The sequence below is a fragment of the Phyllostomus discolor genome, chromosome 1 (assembly GCF_004126475.2).
Source record: "Phyllostomus discolor isolate MPI-MPIP mPhyDis1 chromosome 1, mPhyDis1.pri.v3, whole genome shotgun sequence".
Taxonomy (NCBI): domain Eukaryota; kingdom Metazoa; phylum Chordata; class Mammalia; order Chiroptera; family Phyllostomidae; genus Phyllostomus; species Phyllostomus discolor.
This window is the reverse complement of record NC_040903.2, coordinates 149,631,662-149,654,841: the sequence shown is the minus strand read 5'-3', so window position 1 is coordinate 149,654,841 and position 23,180 is coordinate 149,631,662. Positions and strand designations below refer to the sequence as shown.

Sequence of the window (23,180 nt, the reverse complement as noted above, 5' to 3'; positions counted from 1 at the left end):
GTTAACTAGACAATAAATTAGGCAGAAATCACTTTACAAAAACAGGGAAAGCCCAAAATCCCACTTTCTATAGAGAGCCCACAATTCAGTTTTACTTGGAGCAAAGAGAAAAGACACTTTTTGTTCATCCTGGAAGAAACTCAGCCATAGGTTTGGAGTCTGTATTCAGATGACACCTGCAATGAGGATGATACTCTGCAGTATGAATTGATTTGCTGCTGCATTTGTCTATTGTTTGTCTAACATTAACAGTTATGACCAGAGCATTACAATAGTATTTGAAACAATCTTATGGTGTTACGGTGTCAGGCACAGCATTGCACTTCTCTTCATACCACTGGTTCTCTTTGTGTACCTGGGCTTCCTCTTCTTGGATAAAGTCATTTTTGATTTTGAAGGTCTTGTGAATCTCTTCAGGAGTTGTCCCTTGAGCACATTGGCACCAGTCTTGCATGTAACATCAAGCAATCCTTTGATATCTAAACACTTTGCAACCAGAATAAGTTCAAAATGCATTCCTTGGTCAACAAACATTCAGGAATTCTTGGTCCCATACACAGATATCACCTGCTCATTTTTCCTTGTTCTCATCATCCTCAGGAGGAGGAGAGTCATCCTTGCTGTGGGGACACCACTGAATGACCTTTTTTAATATAGCTGTACTAACATTGGGTAGAGGAACTGGTTCATCATCACCTCATCTTCCATTCCCAAGTCTTCTAACATGGTTTTGATAGTCACACATTGTTTGGCAATTCAACATCAACTTCAGATGTCTCTCCATCAGGATTCTGCAACTTAACTGAAGGCATGGTACTCAGTCTCAAAGATGGAGCAAGTGGGAGGCTGACGAGAGCCAGGCAGTGTCAGGGGGCAACAGGGAAAAACAGAGAACAAGGACCTTTCTCCACATTGATTACCTTGGTTCTTTGTTTTGGTTTCTTGTTTTACCTTGCTCCTTTAAATTTGGTTTATTTTTCAGGGTATGAGTAAGAACTGTGTTGACAGGAATAAATTGCTGACAGGAGTAAATTGCCTCTTCTCAATAAATTGCCTTGTCCACCAGAATGACAAAAGTTAGTGATAGTCTCTCTCATCCCAAAGAGATTTTGCATGTTCAGAGTATTTCTCATTGGGCACCTGCCAGCATTGGACTTTAGAGTCAGACTATCAAGATTAGTAAATACACTGGCTCTTTCTTAAAAACAAAGTTTTCAGTTCACCTATAATCTTTATCGTATTAGTGATTCCAGGGATATATAGTGACATCTTTAAATGAAGAACTTGATTTATAGGCAAAAACAAGAAAAACACTTCTATATATCATTTCACATGTAAAAACTTAATCAAAACATGTTATGTAAGTAATGAACTAAAAATAAATATAAATTTATCTTATAGTACATCATTAAGTGTTAAAAATGAGTTCTGGATCAGTTTCTGCAGTGAAAACTCCAGGTAGTTCTTATTTGTTGTAGTCTTAATTTAGGAAATGAAATAATGGTTATTAGTTCCTAGGTTAATTAAATGGTGATTAAAGAATGTACTCTAGATGATTTTAACCTCTTGCAATTTGTTGAGGCTTGCTTACAGCCCAGCACAATATGAGCTTGGGTAGATGATCCACCTGCACTATAAGGAATGTGTATCTTGAATGAAGAAACAATAATTCAAAAAAATGAGGAGAAGCTTAGGAACCTCTGGGACAATTTTAAACATTCCAATATCCAAACCATAGGGGTGCCAGAAGGGAAAGAGGAATAACAAGAAGTTAAAAAATTTATTAAAAAAATAATGAAGGAAAACTTCCCCAATCTGATGAAGGAAATAGGCATGCCAGTCCAGGAAGCTCAGAGAGTCCCAAAGAAGTTAGACCCCAGGAGGAATGTACCAAGGCACATCATTTTTACATTACCCGAGTTTAAAGATAAGGAGAGAATCTTAAAAGCAACAAGAAGAAAGGAGACAGTTACTTACAAGGAGTCCCCATAAGACTATCAGCTGATTCCTCAAAAGAAACCTTGCAGGCAAGAAGGGGCTAGAAAAAAGTATTCCCAGTCAAGAAAAGTAAGCACCTGCATCCAAGATTAGTCTATCCAGCAAAGCTATCATTTAGAAGAGAAGGGCAGATAAAGTGCTTTCTAGATAAGGTCAAGTTAAAGGAGTTCATCATCACCAAGACTTTATTATATGAAATGTTAAAGGGACTTATCTAAGAAAAAGAAGATGACCAAAAATATGAAAAATAAAATGACAACAAACTCACAATTATCAGTAACTGAACCTAAAAACAAAAATTAAAAAAAAAAAAAAACAAAGTAAGCTAACAACTAGACCAGGAATAGAACCAGAGAAATGGACATCACATGGAGGGTTATCTGCAGGGAGAGGGCAAAGGGAGAATGGGGGAAAAGGTACAGGGAACAAGAAGCATAATTGGTAGGTACAAAATAGACAGGGGTAGGTTATGAATAGTATAGGAAATGGAGACGCCAAAGAACTTATATGTATGACCCATGGACGTGAACTAAGGGTGGGGCATGCTAGAGGGAATAGGGTTACTGGGTAGAGGGGATAAAGGAGAATAAAATGAGAACTCTGTAATAGCATAATCAATAAATTATACTTAAAAAAAGAATGTGTATCCTGTCATTGGTACATGCATTGTTGTATATATACTACAATTAAAGAAGGTTTATTAAAAGTGTTCTTTAGCTCTTCTGTATCTTTGCTGAATTCTTTTTCTTTCTTTACCAGTAATTCAGGGAAGTAATTGTATGGATTTATCCTTTATGTGTTTTCAAATTTTATTCTAGATTTTTGAAGGTGTGTGAAAGCAAAATTAGAATCGTTGTATTTTTCTGATAGATTTTCTTTTATCATACAACCACTTTAAAAGAATAACTGCCCCAGCTTTTTCTATTTGTTTCTCCATGGCATGTAGCTTTCCATCCTTTTACTTACAACCTTTCTCTGTCGTTACATTTAAAGAATATCAATCATAAGTAGCATTTAGTTGTATTTCTAATCCAGTTTGAAAATATTGCTTTTTAATTGGAGCAATTACTTTTAATGTTAATTACTCATGTATTTGTGAGTCTACTTGTCATCTATTTTCTGCTTATCTCAAATGTTTCATGTTCCTTTTTCTCCTTCTTTCTGTTATTTAAGTTTAATTAGACTTCCTTCATTAATCTAGTCCTTCCTTTATCGCTTTGTTAGTTGTACATTCTTTACTACATTTTAGTACATATCCTAAAGAATATATATTACCTGTCTTTCATTACTTCCATTATTTCCTGTTTTGTCTTATTAATGCCAAATAGCCTGGATTGGTTATAACCTAATATAATTTCATACATTTAAAACTTTTTGGACAATTAATGCTAGTACCTTAAAATATTTTAAGTCCATATATCATCATTCTCTGTCTTCATTTAAATCCTACAAATGGTTTTCCCCAAAAAAGACATTATAATTACTGTTTTGTGTAGTCAGTATTTATTTATCTTTCTCTATATTTTCACTCTTTCTGTTGAATTTGTGTTTTCCTATTGCCCACAGAACTCATTTACTTTATTGAGGATATGCTAACAAAAATTTCACTTGCTTTTTATCTGCTTCTATGTTTATTTCACCTCCACTTTTGGAGGATAATTTGGGTGGGTGTAAGATCCTAAGACAACAACTTTGTTTGAGCAGCATGAAAATATCATTTCATTATCTCAGTGCTTTTTAACCAGTGCACCATAGCAGGTCCACTGGATCTTTTTTGGGAGTTTTCATCTGTTCTATCATTTGGGCCATGTTCTTTGTCTCCTTGTTTTGGCATCCTTGCTTTGTCTCCTGTATGTATCAGGTAGAGCTGCTTTGACTCCATGTATCGATTGTGTGACCTAATGTAGTAGGTGTCTTGTGGGATCCAGTGGCACAGCCTCCCCTATCACCCAAGCTGGGTAGTTCAGGTGCACCCTTCATGTGTGCTGAGTACACCCTCCTCTTGTAGTTGAGCCTTTGTTGCTTTTGGTAGGTCAATGGGAGGGATTTACCCAAGCCAGTCAGCTGCAAGGATTAGCTGTGACAACTGACCACCAACCACTACCCTCCATGGAGGATCAGCTGTGCAGGGGCAGAGTGGCAGTGCTCCAACTTGGTCTGTAGCTATCCACTGGGTGCACTAGCCCTGGGGTTTCCCAGGTGGTGCAGGCCAAGGTCATCATCATCCATCAGTGTTTTGCCTGGAGCCACCCTGCCTGAGCTATAAAGCAATCTGAGATGGCTGCTACTTATACTGGGCTTGGAGATTCCCAGGCAAAGCCAAGCTGTCAATCTAGACCGGCAGCCTCTAGTGCCAGCCTGAGGCTCACTGAGGACAGCTGTTGCTTGTTTGATAGGATTTAGGATGCTGTGAAGCTTGAGCCAAGGCCAGCCATTCATACAGAAAAGCCCCTTGGATTGGCCCGTGAGTTGGGTGGGGCTGAGCTTCTGGGGATCTCCAAGGCAGGTCGAAGGAGTCTCAGATTCAGCACCAGCTTGCCAGCTCTGTGGGAGGGGGGTTTAGAAAAGGGACAATGCCCTCTGCTCACCTTGATGCCAGACTCTTCAGTTTCTCCCTCTATGCCACTGGTGCCTTTCAAGCTGCTACCCCAGTGCTGGAGCTCAGAAGGAGTGAGTCTGAGTAGGTGAGTCCATATGTAGTTTCTTTAAGAGGAACTGCTAGGAGTTCCAGAAGTTTCTTCCATCCACTTAATCCCTGCTGATTTTAACAACCAGAAATTGTGGGGACTTATCTTCCTGGCACTGGAACCTTGGGCTGGGGGGCCTGTTGTGGGGCTGGGACTCCTGGCTCCTGAGATATCCCTCCCAAATTTTTATCTGTCACACATGGATGTGAGACCAGCCCTTTCCACATCTCCACCCCTCCTACCAGTCTCCATGGATATGGTTTCTTTAATTCCATAGCTGTCAGGCTCCCATTCAACTTGATTTCTAATGGCTCTGAGTGATGGTGGTTCTATATTTTAGTTGCAGTTTTGATGTGGGTGTGCAAAGAAGCAAGTTGTGTCTGCCTATGACAGTGTCTTGACCAGAAGTCTTACTGCAGGAATTTTTAAGCCATGCAATACCTGACTATTTAGTCAGGGATACTGACTTCTTTTCCCTTAGATTGTTAAATAAATTTTTAAAAAAATGACAATAGCCAACACAACAACAGCCATCCAGTGTGAATGAGTAAAAATTATACCTACTTTTTTTTGTCAGATTGGCAAAAAATATATTTTTTGGTGTGCTGCAGAACTTTAGTGATCACTTTAGTAATGTACATGCCATGAGATGAGAAATGTCGAAATTCACTGCACTACCTGTCCTTCATTATTTCCAGTGAGAAGTCAGATACCATTCTTATTACTGTACCTGGGAAGATAAGGTATACTTTTTTTTCTCTTTGGCTATTTTCAAGGGTTTTTTTTCCTTTATCTTTAGTTTTCAGCAGTTTTACTACGGTGTGACCTGGAGAGGTTTTTTGGCTCAATGTCTTTCACTTTAAAAATTCTTTGCCTTTATTTTTTAAAACTATTTATTTATTTATTTTTAGAGAGGAGAAGGGAGGCAGAAAGAAAGGGAGAGAAACAACAATGTGTGGTTACCTCTTACATGCCCCCCATAGGGGACCCGGCCTGCAACCCAGGCATGTGCCTTGACTGGGAATTGAACCGGTGACCCTTTGATTTACAGGCTGGTAAATCCACTCAATCCACTGAGCCACACCAGCCAGGGCTACCTTTATTTTTTCATTTGCTTCCTGTCCTATTTTTTCTTTTCTTCTCCATCTTCTGAAACATTAAATAAGTATGCTTTTTTTTTATCAGTCTCATATACAGCTACAAACTTTATATTTCATTCTTTTTATTTCTCAAATCTCAGCCCAAATACTTTCTGGTATTTCTTCCAGATTACTTATCCTCTCTACAGCTTCCAATATTCTATTTAACCAATCTACTCTGTTCTTAATTTCAGTTATTATTTTTTCACCCAAATATTTCTATTTGATTCTTTTAAAATATGTTCTAGCTATGTAGGACCTATAAGTTTGTCATGTCATTTATTTTGAATGTGTTAATTAAAGAGCTCTTTTTATCTAACCTGATAATTCCAGTAAATGGGGTATATATTAATGGTTTTGTTTCTTGTCCCATTTTGTGTTATGTCTGCATATTTTGTTACTAATGGCAAGTATTATGTTTGCTAAACTCTGGTGACTCTGGATAATGTATCTTTCTTTATGGATCTTTTTGACCAACAGAGTGTTGACAGATGACTTCATTGTACTTTTGGGACTCACTTGCGTATTTGATAATGCTCAATCTACCTCTTTTCAAGTATGTGGAAACCTGGGTTCCTAATTAAGATCCTGAGGCCTTCTCTCTCTCTCTCTTTCTCTCTCTCTCTCCCCCGCCCTCCTTTCTTCCTCTTTCTCCCTCTCTCTTTGAAGTTTGCAGTTTCTGAACTCTAGTTTTTGTTTCTACAGGGCTGTGAGAGTGATGGGAAACTTGCTCAGTGCTTTCTTAGCTTTCTGCTTAGCTTCTTACCCTCCTGTTTGGTGTAATTCAGTAATTTAACGAATGACTTCTTTTTCATTAGTTTATTCACCTTTTAGAAATGCATGCTTTATTGTCTGTTCTAAATTTTGTAAAATAATTGCATGCATCCTAAAGTGTATACTTCTAGAATGTTGTAATTTTCCTTATCTCAGCATTAAAAGAGAAAAAATGTCTTTATATAATCTGCCTTCTCTAGAAACCAAGTAAAGTTACTTTGTTGTTTTTTTTCCTTTTTTATTTTAACAAGGCCTTGGAGTTTGTATCATTAAAGTAGTTATTCATGTTTGGAGTAGTCCTAAGATTGTAAAATGTAGCCCTGGAAGGAACCTAAGACATCATCTTCTGTTGGCTAACCTCCCACACAGTGCAGAAATGCTTCCTGCAGCATCCTTGGCATATGCTCATCCGGTCTCAATTTGGATATCTTTAGCAAAGGAGCTCATCATTTCCTAAAACAATCCATTCTGTTGGACAACTCTATTTTAAAAATCCTTATGTTGAGCTAAAATATGCCTCTTTGTAACTTATACTCATTTACTCATTGTTTTAAGTTTTCCTTCTGGAATAAGTCAAAACAAGAGAACATTTTAGATAGCTGTACTCAGAGCAGATCTAAATGGTATTCCTGTCTTTTTAATTTTAATTTTAATTTTTTTTGCTTTCTTGTCCCAAAGCATTGAACATAAATTACTAAACTTGAATAATCATCATGAAGAAGGCCATCTATTTGTTAAGGATTTAAAAAAATTATCTTTACATTATACAAATTCCTCTGATATTTTGAAGACAAAATTATTTCATAATTATCTTGAATTACATTTTTGTATTTAAAAAGGAGTAAAAATCTGCTATCTATTTTCAAAGGCGACAAAACATAACCAATTGTGGGAATGTAGAGAAAACCTCCAAGGAGGCGACTTTCACACAACTAGTTTTCATTAGCAGTAATGTTAGATAATACTCATACCAAAGCACCTCCTCTTTCTATGCTCTCTTTTCTAATTTGTGCATGGCCACAATCAGACTACGTGTCCTAGCTCAAGGACGTACTGAGCAAAACACGTTTTCACTTTAGTATCAAACATTTTTTTCTTAATGACTTTACATCATCCTGTTCTTTGCTCTATTTTTTATTTATATATTATTTGATTTCCTGAGCATTATGTCCAAAAAAAGGTAGCCGCCAAGTCATGAATTTGGCCCATTGATAGATATTCTGACTCTCCCTTCTTGGGTGAAATGAGTCTCACATGAGCCAGTGGCTCAGCTCTCATACCAAACACTGGCTCGTTACACAGCCAGAAGGCTGACTGCAATCAAACTTCAGCTTGGAGAGTTAATAGTTTCCTCACGCTCCTCCCTCTGTCAAGTATATTTAGTTGAGCTTGTGCATATGACTTCAGTTCATAAAAAGTTTACAAGTGCAGCTGGAATGCTTAGCATTTGATTGTTACATAAATAAGTATTTGAGAACATATGTAAACTTGACAGCGTTAGTACCAGATGTTCCAGTAACACAATAACGTACTTTGAATGTCCATTCTCACTTTCAGCTTGTTTATCTTGGCAGTATCTCTTTATCTGCTAAGTTTCAGATAAGCACATATTAACTCTATCCATAGTGTTGATCCTCTTGTTGTCACATGCAAGTCACATTTATTACATTTAGTGAACAGAAATACAAATAACATAGACATTGATACATAAAGTCAATTTTTACACATCTCCATAAAATGCAAATACTTCAACTCCTAAATGTTTATTATCTTCTCCGGACATATGTCTGTGTTCTCCTCACTAGAGGAATTGCCTTTCTAATTATGGATTATTCAAGCATATTCTTTCTCTTTCGGACCACCAGGCACTTACATTAAGAGACTTCTGTCTCCCACACAGATTCTCCTGCCTGCCTCAGGTCTTCCCCACCCCACAACTCTGTTTTATAGCCGGCGGCATCCCAAGATGGTAGAAGCTATTGGCATTCTAATGCACAATTTTTGTTTCTTTATGGTTTTATTTTACAGTTATTTCCCTGACAGAAAAATTGCAACAATAAGAATAGTACATAGAATTCTCATATATCTTCTCACCTGGTGTTGATGTCTTGCCCATTTGCTTTATCAGATGTGAGTGATAAAGAGCTTCCTTGCTCTCTCTCTTTGAATATGTGTGCATGTGTATAGATTTATAAAACATGTGAAAATGGTGTGTACATAGTTCTAATCTTTTTTCTGTGCTCCAGCTTTTTGTTGACCCAATGAGATCATTTATAGGACACTCAGGTCTTCTCTCTTAGAGTAGGGTGTGACTTTTGGAGGCAGGTCAGACATGTTGGACGCGCTCCTGGCAGGGGGCTGTGTGGCAGTAGTTATGGATCCCGAAACTGTCCTTGCCTGGAAGTTTAGAGGAAGGTAATGAAGAAAAGTCCATATATGGTCAAGAATGGAAGCAAAGGGTTGAAGCCAGAAGCTCAATACTAAGCCTCATCATGAGAGGTCATGTAAGGCCCAAAAAGGGCAATCCATTGTGAGATGGTTGGGAAACATGGTACAAGATGTATCAATGCAAGAGGTTGAAGATTGATGGCATAAGGTTGATGGAGGTCAGTCTTTATATAAAAACATCTCTACAGCAAGGAAAGAGCTTGACAGCCTGAGAGAGCCAACTCTGCCTTGTTTGGGCTTGGACTGATAGCAGACTGTGACTCAGGGCATGGCTTCTGTGAGATGAGACTTCCCATCAGTGATCCTCTGGAGCAGAACCTGAAATGACCTTCAGGTGTAGCACTGTCTAAGACTGCTTGCCTGTGACCTTGAGGGAAGGGCTACAGCAGCACCCAAACAAGAGTAAGCATAGTAAGGAATAGTAGGAAAAAAGGAGTAAAGGTCAAACAGCTAAATGATGTCTGTTTTTCAGTGGGCCTAGGAATCATGCTTCAGGTTTGCAGAATAGATACACGGCACAGTTCTGGAGGGAAGAGAGTCAGCTGAGTCCACTGCTTGAATTGTTTCCCTTGGTGGGAAATGTGTTTTATTTATATGTGATATTGTAAAAAAATTACTTTAGAAACATACTGTGTTATAAAGTTCAAGCTCACCTCCAAAAAGACAGGAAAACAAGAAAAATGTGCATGAAGTTAAGTAAGAGTAGATCAAATTAGCATTCTTATAGAATGAGCTGTAAATTTACTGGAGACTTAGTAACGGGAAAAATACCAGAGCACCAGACTAGCACATCAATCATTTGAAATTGTCTGACAGTCTTGAGGAGGATATCCTGGCTACAGAAAGCACATAGCTGTCTTAAGGCTAGGGGCCCAGGTCAGACAAGAGTAAGAACAAAAGATGAGCAGTCTTGAGAGGAACCAGCTGGCTTAAGGTGATCCAAAGTGTGCAGATGTTAACAGCTTACCATTCCAACAACGCCATTACCTAACACACGAATAGCAAAATAACCATTTTTAAAAAATTACAAAGCTTCATTTATCACATTGACCCTTGAGGTTAGACTCTATGTGTGTTCTTTTCCACCATGCTAACTTTCTATATCTATTTTAATGTTATTGTGTGTCTTCTGATCAATGGCTGTGAGCAAGAATAGAAGTTTTTAATAAAAATTGAAAAATAAAGTGTAACTGAACTTTCTTAGAAATACATATAGAATTCTGTTAATGTGTAATCTGTAGTAGGTTTTTAAAAAATGATCTAAGCACAAGAACCTATAATTCCCCCTGTACCTGCATCAAAATTCCTCAAACTGTAACACAGGTGGTTTTGTGGCAAGTGGAAAGATGGTAGATCTCAAGTCAGTTATGAAATGTCTGGTGTGAAAAGTAAATGTAAAGAGAAGTAATCTAAAATTTACAAGCTAAGGTGGCTTGAATCATGGGCGTAATCAGGAACTGAAAATGAAAGGGGCCTGGGAAAATGTCATTGTTGCAGAGTACAGTGCAATTATAGAGTCATGAAAAATAGTTCTACGTTCTTTAAGATCACACTTTCCTATTCAATGATATTGAATACTTTGTGAGTTTAAGGAATGTTGCTGATAATTATTTGGAGATATTACATACCCTAGAAAGAGCCATTTTAAGCATTATGCTAAGCGAAACAAGCCAGGCAGTGAAAGACAAATGCCACATGATATCACCTTTAACAGGAATCTAAACAACAAAACAAAACAAAAAAACTAGCAAAATATAACCAAAGACACTGAAATAGGGGATAGTCTGACAGTGGCCAGAGGGGAGAGAAGAGGGAATTTCAGGGGGGAATGGGTAGGGTTTACAGGAACAAATTTGGAGGACACATGGACAAAAACTAGGGGTGGGGGGTAATGGGGGGAAGGGGGGAGGGTTGGGTGGGTGGGCTGGAATGGGAGTAAGTGAGAGAAAACTGTACTTGAACAATGATTAAAATAAAATTTAAAAAAAAAGATATTTAAAATGAAGTACCCACGACGTATATTAGAATCAAATGCAGAGTATCTGACTCAGAGGTACACAAGTGTATTTATTCAACAAGTATTATTAAGTATTTTAATAAAAACTTTTTATGTATCTCTGCAGCCTGTGGTACATGATCTGGCCATGTGAGAATTCCTTATTGCACGCACCATGCACACAAGAAGACTTCCCCATTTGTTCTTTTATGAAGATGTGAAAACAACATTAAAAGTGCTCTTCTGTGACCAGTAGCCTCTATTTTCAATTCTAGGACATAATAACTGTATAAGTAAGCAGAATTTCACATTTGATTCTCAAGCTCTGTAAGTACATCACGTTCAGTTTTTATTTGTATTCAGAGAATGTGAGAGTGAGACTATCTAATTTAGCTGCAGCTTGCTTCCTTTCAAAAAAAAACATCAAAATAGCTTCATGGAGATGAGCCTTGAAGAATGGCTTTAACATACATTTTTTTCTTTCTTCTCGGGTTAGTATCACTTCAAAAATAAAAATAAAAATAGACACTCTTATTGGAACTTTAGGAGTAATGCTGGGTATAAACAGGCTTAGAATATACTTAACTGTAGTAATCCTTCCTGACACACATAGAGATGAATTGATAACCAGATTTGGCATTTCAAATATTTTTTACCCAAGGCAAGAGCTTTACAGTGTTTTCTTGGTATTAGAGAGTTTAGAGTTGAAACAGGTGCCATTTATTATTTTCTCTTTCTGTCAGCTTAGGACTTCTCTTTGCAATCATGTTTATAAAACTAGGCCTTTCTGATCTTAAATGTTTTACCTGTTGAAAAATGTTCTGTCAGAAGATGTGCTAAAATCTTAAACTGTGTGGACCCAAGATTTTGACTGAATAATAGTCTGATAAAAATCAGATAAAGTAATCTATTAGAAGAGGATCTTGAACTCGGAATCAGAAGTGATGAGTTATGGTCAGGAATCTGCAATGTAATTTGCATGTGACCTTGAACAGATCGATTAGTGTCTCCCAATTCCCTATTTCCTCCTTTGAAATGTTAGAGGTTTGGGTTAGCCTGTTAAGATCCTTACAGTGTGAGATGCCTTCCATCAGTTAGGGATCAAATAAGTCATTTAAGCATGTTAACCACATCAACAAACAAGATCAGTTCTGCCAAAATATTTAAACCATTTATAATAAGACTTTGAACAATCAGAAAACATCATTGTTATAGCTTAAGAATGTCAATATCTACTTTCTTAATTGACACTCCTTTGCCAAGTAACAACAATTTAAAAGATCTTTCAAACATGGTAGTACTTTACCATTTTAGTCTAGTATTATTTTCTAGAATAAAATCACAGCTTATCTATTGCCAGGGCCATAGGCTATAAATGAATTTTTTTTAATTAACTTTCGCAGTCCTACTATCTCATGGGATTCAAGGAAGAAAATGATACTTTCTCATAGAGCTACTTAAAAAAAACACAACTGTATTTTCATTCCTTCAAAGGGAGAATATCCAAATGAAAAGCAGGTAGTCACTAACCTCCTTTTTTTAAAACTTGAAAACTCAGTGATTTGAATAATTATCTTTTCATGAAAACTGATAGAATACTTCATTATATCAATGGGTTATTTATGATTGAAAAGATAAAATAAAAAAAGTAAAAAGTATAGGATTTCAAGTCAGGAGATCTAGCTTCAAAAATCTGTTCCATAGCCCATTATATAGCTATGATTCAGGTCATTTCTTTAACCTCTCTGAGCCTCAGCTTCCTTGTTGTTAACATCGTGGTAACAATAGTGCCGGTCTTTGGAGCTGCAGCCTGGAAGAAATGAAGTAATGAATGCGAATTGAAAAGGCTGGTATTCATCATTATTAACATTGACTATTAAAAATATTTTATATTTAATAAATTACATTATTTCTACCTCATTACATACAAATAATGTGCTACATGCTTACATGAAGTATTTAAACTCAAATACCAAGGGTGGAATGAGGAAAGGGGAATGGAACCAACATTTCTTGCGCAACCTGCCACAGCATCAGGCAAAGGCAGACTATGGCTTATTTTCTAATTCCTACATAGCATGCTCTCTAACTCCTATATCAAAGACAGGGTCTTGCCATATTATCACCTCTGTATGAAAAAAGAATTTGGTATCTGTCTAGGTGCTGTAAACTGTGGAACAAAGAATAGTTGCTCAAATGCAGAGAAATTCTCAGTTTTCATCTGTGACCTCACTCCTGTACCAGTTCTCTAAATTTTATTTTCTTAATATATAAACCAATCAAAAGTGTATAGCTCACAAGTCTGATGGAGGTGGCTCACACCAAGCTGTGAACTGACTTGTGCATCAGAGGACTGCTATTCAGGTTTGATTCCAGGTAGAGTTTTAGCTGAAATGCCATGACAGAAAGAAAATGAGAAAAGAAAAACCTTCTTCATTAAGAATATGAGATAATTACTTTTCAAAAATCATTGCAGCCCCAATCCAAGAAAGGGCCACAAAGTTTAATTGTGGGTGTGCTATTTTCAGATTAATTAGGACATTTAACTTCATTTTTTATACCACAGAATTAATCCCATAAAAATTAGTGATCTCGAAGGAGTCAGTTGTCAAATCTGACAGGATCTCTTTGCCATAATCTATTAAAATGCTGCTTTTATCTTGTCTTGCCTGTGTCATATTTTATGGATTTTTTCATAAACACTGCCTATACTTCATAAATGTCTCAATTTTCTAGTCTATTAACATTACTTCAAAAGCAATTGATAAAAGAGTAAGGCATGCATGAAATAATACACCAATAATGTGAAGTGCTGGAGGCAAGAACAGTGGGTCGGATCTGCACAGCTTGTGAGCTCAAACAATGAAAGGATGTTTTATCTACTACAATAAAGAAACAAATGATCATTTTTGATAGTAGAAAAAAGATTGCTAGTAATTGGGCAGATGAAAAATGGGTTGCACAGAAAATACAGCATATTTTGAAAACGAAACTGAAATGAGAAAATAAACATCCCCAAGTATATATTTACATCATGGGGAACCTTTTCCCTTTGGTTACTAAAGATTTGATATTGAGCTTGGTTTAACTTAGACACGATAGTCTTATTCTTCTATGTGCAAACATATTTCCTTTGTATACATTTATTTAACAAACCTAATGTATGTATTCTGTGTATTCACTGCAAAAGATGTTGGAATTTACTTTTAATCTCTATAATTTTAAAAAAATAGTTTAATTTTTCTTTTAACATATAGATAATGTAAGTATGTAGAATCCTTTTTATGCTTTTAAAGCACTGATATATGACCTAGGTTGATAGAATGAATAGGAATCTTATCTGGATTTGTACCACACATTTAATTTACAAGCATGTAAACAAACTGACTTTAAAAACTTAGTTACCATGTATTTAAATCAAACAAATTAAAAACAAGAGAAAAAATATTAAGTAGATGCAGAAGTCTTGCTTTTCCCTTGACTTTACTCTTCATTTTTATACCACCTGATTTAGCCAAATGAAACCAGATACTGCCCTGAACTTTCATTCTCAAGATACCCTGAGGTTCCCAAATTCTTGGACAGTCCCAGTGTTTGCTTGTAATTATCAATAACTCCTTTTACTCTCAAAAGTGCACAACAAAAACCCTGGCTGGTGTAGCTCAGTGGATTGAGTAGATTGACCCAAAGGTCACCAGTTCAGTTCCCAGTCAGGTCACATACCTGGGTTGCTGGCTAGGTCCCCACTGGCAGGCGCTCGAGAGGCAACTATACATTGATGTTTCTCTCCCTCTCTTACTCCATCCCTTCCGCTCTCTAAAAATAAATAAGTAAAGTCTTTTTAAAAATGTACAGCAAAGTATAATATCACCAATTAAACTGTGGTCCAATGAGTATTGGAAGGTTGTTTTAATAATATATTTAATTTTCAATTTGTTTTACTTTTTGTATTGATGTTTGAATACACTTGTCTCCATTTTCACACCACCACTTTCCCCTGCCCACCTCCCACCCTCAATCCCACCCCCACTTGGCTCCATCTATGGATCCCTCATACATGTTCCTTTATGTCCCTTTCCCACGTTATTTTCCTTTCTTCTTCCCTCTGGTTACTGTCAGTTTGTTGTCAATTTCAATGTTTCCAGCTATATTTTGCTTGCCAGTTTGTTTTGTTAGTTAGGTTCCACTTATAGGTGAGATCACATGGTATTTGTCTTTCATAGCCTGGCTTACTTCACTTAGCATAAACTTTCCAGTTCCATCCATGCTGTCATGAAGGATAGGAGCTCCTTCTTTCTTTCTGTTGTATAGAATCCCATCGTGTAAATGTATCACAGTTTATTGATCCACTCATTTACTGATGGGCACTTAGGTTGCTTCCAAGACTTGGTTATTGTAACTTACACTGCTATGAACATTGGGGTGCATGGGTTCTTTTGAATTAGTGTTTCAAGATTCTTAGGGTATAAACCCAGCAGTGGAACTGCCAGGTCAAAAGTCAGTTCCATTTTTATTTTCTTGAGGAAATTCCACACTGTTTTCCACAGTGGCTGCACCAGTCTGCATTCCTGCCAACAGTGTACTAGGGTTCCCCTTTCTCCACAACCCTGCCAGCATTTATTGTTTGTTGCTTTGTTTATGATGGCCATTCTGACTGGTGTGAAGTGGTATCTCATTGTGGTTTTAATTCACATCTCTCTGATAGCTAGTGATGCTGAGCATCCTTTCATATGTCTCTGGGCCCTCTGTATGTCCTCTTCTGAGAAATGTCTGTTCAGGTCCTTTGCCCATTTTTTAATTGGATTGTTTGTCTTCCTGGAGTGGAGTCATGTGAGTTCTTTATATAACTTTCAATTTTTTAAACCCTCGTAATACATCTGAAAGAATTAGTGTGATTTAGTTTTAAATTCAGAAAAGTTCTTAGTTACTGACTTATATTCTTCTTTTTTAAAACCTTGGAAATAAGACTATTATGTTGTTACTCGGGTCAAGAAATTTTCTTGGATGACTCCATTGTGATTATGTAATTTTAATACTTGAAATGTGGATGATTTTTCTCATACCCTGATGGATGGTGGTAGAATATGTTGTGGAATATACTAATAGTACTCTAGGACACAGGTAATGTCATTGAGTACAGTCTGGGACTTGGGACCTTACAAGGACTTTGATCATTGACCTTACAGAGACAGAGGAAATCATGATCAAGGATATTTTTTAGTCCTTAAATGTTCAAAAGAATATTTGAGAGCCCCAGCTTACATTACTAACCCAACAAAACAGTCACCAGAACTACATCAATAATATTCCGACTTATCATGTGGGGTGAAAGACAATAAGCAACTTTCTATTAACTTGACCTAATTTCTAACCATCTCCAAATTCATTTCTCTTTCGATCTTCCACATCACAGGAAAAATCATAAATATTCACCCAGTCACTCAACTCAAAAACCTAGGGATTTTCCATGTTTCTTCTTTCATCCACCATATTCATCAACAAATTCTGCCATACCTACTCCTAGAACTCAGTCAGAATCTACCTGCTATTTTTCATCCCAACCCTTACAATCCGTGCCCAAGCTACCTGCCTCCTTCTCCAGGGTTTTACAGCAGCCATGTTATCTCTCTCCCCACTTTTTCTCTTTCCTCCTCCTCTTCATGCTGTACCTCCTTCCTAGGTAACTTCATGCATACATACAACCTCAATCACCACCTCGGTATATACCAATGACTCACAAATTTTTATGCTTAGTCTAAATCATTCCTCAGAGCTCCAGACTTTTATATCTAACTGCCATTTGTCATCTCTTCACAAATATGTCAAGAGAAAGCAAACTTAGCATGCTCAAACCACAATTCAGGATTTGTCCCTTAAACCTTGGCCCTTTCCAATGTCCCTCAGTCAGTGATACATGAACATAAAACCTTGGTGACATCCTTCAAATTTCCCATTCCTTTACCAGAATTTTCATATCCAGGTGTGATAGGACATCAAGTGATATTTTTCCTAAATGTCTCTGGAATGCATTCACTTATCCCCATCTCTGCCCCTGCAGTACAAGCCCCCATTGCCACTCACCCATAAGTGTTCTAGAAACTTCCTCACTTGTCTTGCTATCAACTCTGGCTCTCCAGTGAGTGATATTTTCTTAAAGTGTGTATTTGATCATATTGACTTCTTTATTCCTTCTCCATCACTACTGTTTATACTTTGACCTAACTTTCTGTTCCCATTTCTTCATTTAACCTCATCCTAGGAGCTCAATATAACAGCCCTGTCCTCATAGAGCTTATATTTCAGTGCAAAAGTAGACACTAAACAGCAAACAAATAGAGTAATTTAAGATTCTGCTAAGTACTGTGGAGAAAATAAATTAAAACAAATAAATGGAGACTAATTAGAAGAGGTATCAACTTTTAGATTGGAGAGGCTTTCCAGCAAGGATTAACTATGTGACAGTTTGGGGAAAGAGTTAGGGAGGAGCTGCAGTGGGAGGAGCATAGCAATAAAGAAAATAGAGGTAAGGTGGGAGAGGTAGGAGAAGGTGGAAGAAGATAAAGAAAAGGGGCTGATTTGTCACGTCTTCTAGAAGTGATCCAGTCAGGCGGGCTGTGAGACTCACAGGCTCCACATAGCAAGTGGGGACAGGAGCAGGTGGGAGGAGAGTAGAAAGCGGTGGAGTTAATGATTTGAAGTCTGAATGAGGCTTAAAATTTTAGAGGGGAAAGACTAGAACAAGTAGACTCTAAAATTTGAAGGTGGTATTTAGCAAATGGGATATCTAGAATCCAAATTTTAGGAGTAATATGGTTATTGATGATGACAAAGTTGATGTGTTTCTCGCACTTTTTGGACTGCACAGTAGATAATAGTTTCAAAACAACTAAGTATGCCCATGCATATCTGATATGGAACTAAGAGAATTTTTCATGAAACAATATTTACCTTAATGTAATAAAGTGATATTTAAAAATCTGTTCAGAAAAATACCTGGTTATAACTCATTAAATCAAATCAAAACTCATTGATTTTTATGATTACTAAAGGACCAAAACTTAGTTTGAAAACACAGCTCTAATGACTACAGGAATGAATAATTGAGGTAGGATGGGGGTGTTGTTGGAAATTAGAATTCAGACACCTGAGAGTCTGCAGGGTCAGGTGGATTGTGAAATGGATGCTAATTTAGTTCAGGGTGAGTGCAGGGCCACGGTGACCAGTACTTGACAATGTGAGGTAGGGCAAGTATTGGAACATCCTGGTGGTGATTTGTGTTTCTAAAAGGCCATTGGTTTTAAGGAATTAGAGAGAACATACCAACCCCAGATGCTAGAATGTAGAGTGGGGAAGGAGAAAAGAGCTTCCCTTTGGAGGTCTCAGGGGAAAATGGGGACTTGGAATATATAGCCAGGTTTCCCTGTCAGCAAAAGGTGAACAGAAAGTTGAAAGAAGGGATTGTGGATATGGGGAATTTTGCAGCTTCGGAGTTGCTCTACGTCTGGGCAAAGGGAGAGGCAGTGGGAGGTCAGGGATGGGAGAGAGATGGAGTCAAATTGAGAGGTTTGGGTTAAGATTAACATGGATCTGATTAATCCTGATGGTAACTCAGGGAAAGGGAGGCAGTCAGTCTGTATGAGCCTTCTTCACAGGCTTGGTTTCCTAGCCAGCAAAGGTCAGATGGTGGTACTTCAGCTGAGGAGTGACCTACCGGGAGCAAGGGCATTCCAAGGGCTTCTCTTCAATCCTGCAGTAGCTGATGTATCAACGGAAATGGGGCTGGAGAATGAGGAGTTCACCCAGCTCTTTAAGCTAGGCCATGTTCCTTCCTGCAACAGGGCCTTTGCACATACCTTGCCCTGTGCCTAGAGCCTAGCCAATTCTCTATTATCTCTCAGATCTCTACATAAGCCTCTCATCCTCCAAAAAACCTTTCCTGACTCCCTGGCCTCCTTGACTCTTACAGCACCTTACACTTCACTTTTAAATCTATTTATCTGAGGGAATTTTTTTTTATCGAATATGACTCATTTACTAGACTAAGCTCCGAACAAAAAGGATGGCTACACTTGCTTTTGTTCACTCTTGTATATCAAGCACAGTGTAGGGCTCAGCAATAATATGATAATATGATATGATTTATGAATTAATGAAATCAGAGCTAGCAAATGCTGATGAATCCCCTAAAAGGGGGAGGGTGGTGTGGTGCAAAGGGAGCTACAGGGAACTAAGAGGGGATACTGTTGAATTTGCAAGGAGGACATCTTATGAGGCTGCTTTTGAAGATCTACAGCTTGATCCTCGTGGACATGATCTAGCTGTTCTTGAGAGCACAGTGCTATGGACCTAGCATCTGAAAGCAAAGACCTACTTAAAGGCTGTATTAAGTGCTGCAATAATACCCAGAGAGATTGAAATTTAAGATTGAAATTTTGGGGGACAGTGGAAATCTGGAGGCAACTTCAAGAGTAGCTCCTACAAGAACCCAGTCCTGACTAAGGAAATAGCAACTGTCACAGTTCTGTCTGAGGGAGCAGGGTGGATCCAAGAGAGAAGAGATGCTTTTGGGGCGCCATGGGGTGAGGTGGGAAGGAGGAGAGAAGAAGAAGATAGAAAGTAGCATTGCAAAATTTTAAAACTTGGAAGCAATTGGCCATATTCAAAGTAAATTCAGGAAATGGGGCACTTTGGGGAGTGTGGCCATGACAAAAACAGTTACACGGGAAAGACAGAATTAGGCACATTGGAAGCACATGACTTAACTAGCTGGGATATGGGCCTGGAGTCTAGAAGTTGGAGTGCCAGCAGTTTTATGAGAACCGTGCTCTTCCCTGACGCTACCAAAGTGCCCCCAGGCAAATATCATAAGACAGTAGTTACAATAGGTCATCTTGGACAAAAGTCATCACAAAGTTGAAGAATCACCTCTAGGGGAGATTTCATTCTGTTTCCATTTTAATTTTGTACTGGTCAGGAACACCATTATATTCCTTCCACGCCCACCCTCTCTGTTGCATTTACAGTGCATACTCTTCATTTGTCTTGTTAAGACCCGCTTGTGAGAAGCGATTTTTCCCCCTTACTAGGTCATCATTCAGTGGCAGAGTAGGACACTTCTGAGCAATCACCAAGTTTCATCTTTCTGGCACAAGGATAATCAGTGACTCACCTCCTGCAACTGCATTAACTCCTTCAGGCCAAGAGGCCACTGGCCAGCGTTTTGGAGGAAGTAATTTACTAAATGCAGCCCTTATGGCCAGAAAGGCTTAACACACACAAAAAAGAGCACACACGGATTCCATTTCTCCTCTTCAGAGTGTTGGAAACAATTAGGATTAATTATGTGTTTCTGTGTGGAAGTGATGATATGAATTTCAATAGCATGTAGGAAAAGGAGATAAGCCTATTTTTTAAGGAAAATAGTTCCAGTTTAAGTCCCTTATAGCTACACAATGTCATTATGAGATATGAGGAGATAACTAAATTATTCATATTATAATTTTATTTGTATTTTATTATTTTTTCTTCCTGTAAAATGTCCCTATTCATTATTAAAACTAGCATGTTTTGCAAAGAGATTTATGTTAATTACATTGAAAGATGCCTTAGTCAGAATAGCAAATTCTATAGTGAATTTCAGTTTTTTTAATGTGTAATCTCGGTGGTGCAGAATATTTCTTGCTAATGGTTCATGCCATCTATATATCTAGTGATCTTTGAACCCCACGTTCGTTATTATGGTTATAGCTGTACCCAAATGACAACATATTATTAAAATATGAGGCATTGATTGAAGAATCCAGATATAATTATTCTTGTAAAGGAAAACAAACCTTCTAGGAGATTTTAGAAGACAAAATGATATCTTTAAAATGTTATACTCAAAGTAAACACATTATGGCAGATGACAAATGCCAGGTTTTCAAACAAAGAAGGAAAGAGACTGATCACAGTATCAAAGGCCATCTCAAAAAAGTTGCTGACTTCAAAAACTACTTTTTGTTAAATAAAGAAGTTTGCCAGCATTTCCTTTTGATAGAGTTGAATTTTTTGTTGTTCAAATGAATAAATATAAAATCATTTTTATTTCACCAAACCCTGAAGTCCTACTAATTGTAGCATCAGCTAATTTTGTGTTATTCACTTTTAGCCTGATAGATCTCTGTGTCGTGAACACTAAAAAAATAATGAATAAAAACCAGTCCCATCACCAGGTGAACCAGTTCCCGGTGAACTGTTATCTCAACCCTAACAGTTCAAAGGGAAAAGCAGGCATCAAATCCTCGCATATTAAGATGCAGAAGTATCTTGTCTCATAACGGAGACCCAGACTTGAAGTGCTGATCTTAACTAGATATCTTGAAGATTGGCCAAGAGCTGATCATTATTAGTCCATTGAACTTCTTTCTAGAAGGCAATGTATTCACTATTGCTTAGGACAGGTAAATAATTTGCATTTGTAGAATATTTTTAATGCAATAATGACTTAATAACATTGCCAGGCATTTGGAAAGTGTGCTTACTTTGGATTTAACTATAAAGAATATGCCTTTTTTAGCTTGGTAACCTTTGTTTTCTAAATATGTTTTTTATCAAAAAATTCTTTATGAAAATGAGTTTTGGGGTTGCATGAAAATTTAGGTGTTTGTATTGATTCTTTTAACACTAGTATTCCTATGAGGGCTCAGTTCTGAAAGCTTTCCTGAGAAAGGTAAAAACATGCTTATATTAAGAAATAAGAAAGCTGTTAATGAATCGAGTATTAGGCGGAAGGAGTGGTAATGGCTAAGGTCAGAAAAAAAATGAACAAAAGAAATGGTGTAAAATTTTTTTAAAAGAGAAAACAGTGGTATATGAGATTGGAAATAAAGAAGTAAAAACTATCTCAGAAGAGAAGAAAAAATAAGACCCAGAAAAAAAGTGTATATGTCATAAAAAGTGACCACCCTGACAGCATGATTCCTGTTAATCTGTACCCAAATACCTTCCTTCACATCTGTCTGGTGATTCCGAAGCAGACAAGGCTGAGCTGTCTGTCTTAAACCCTAAGGTATCATAACATCATCTTTTTTAGCTGAGATGCTGGAAGTAAATCCCAGAAAATTGGGAGGGGTGCGAACATTAAAAGATTATAAGAAAACTTATACCTTTTACTCTCTAAGTCAGTTTCCCCTTCATAGGAATATTTGACCCCAAAAGCAAAAAATTTGAAAGAAGCAGAAATTAACAAATTATAGGGTTTATACATTAAAATCAATTTAAGAGTGTGATACTATGGAATTGTTTTGTAACATAAAAATCTGTAGGCTGAAATATGTTAAAATACCTTGTTTATTGTTTACCTGAATTGCTAACCGGTGTTTAAAATATTTTTCCTACTTATTATCCATTGTTAGGTTACAGCATGTAAGTTTTTATTTTAAATTAGTATCAGATGATAAGAACAAAAAATGGCAATGAGGTGATTTTCTATAATCATCCTGTTTTTACTTCTTTGAGAATTAGGTTAATTTTCCTCTCATGGTTTTGAAACTGGGTAAGCCACTACCCTTATTGACTCTGAGTAACTTATGTGGTGGACATTGTTTCTTTAAGAGAAATTTGACTCATGGTGGGAACTTTTCACGTTAATTAACTATGTGAGAATGGGATGAGTTTAATTATTTATTTTGTCTTTTAAAATTTGTTGTCATTAATTAGTTGGGATGATATGTGCTGCCAAAAAAAAATAGCACAACAACAGTGAACAACACCCTAACTTTCTAGTAACGAACACCGCAGCATGCACAAAGGGCGGATGCACTAAGTGCAGGAGGGAGGGATGGAAGTGGATAATTATTTGTAGCAATGCTTTTACTGTTATTCGAATGAGACAGACTAACAGTGGCAGCAGTCATTTTGCTGAATCAAAGTCCATGTTAGTCGCATTATACACTGCCACAAAAGGTTGTTAAGGCTGGTATTAGCATGTACCACTGAGGACATTGGAAGGACTCGATCTGTCACACTAAATCGCCTTCTTGCCCTCAACCATTGAAGTCTCCAGCTCCTCTGACATGTTCTTTCATTAATGGCCTGGCCTTGACAACTGATCCTAATTGCCTCTGAACCGCACTTCATGTATTATTGGTGTCTGCC

At 37.3% G+C, this 23,180-nt stretch overlaps 1 pseudogene; it reads right to left on the bottom strand.

The window, feature by feature from the left end:
* Positions 1-289: 289 nt before the first annotated feature.
* LOC114492238 lies at positions 290-812 on the bottom strand (annotated as a pseudogene).
* Positions 813-23,180: the final 22,368 nt, after the last annotated feature.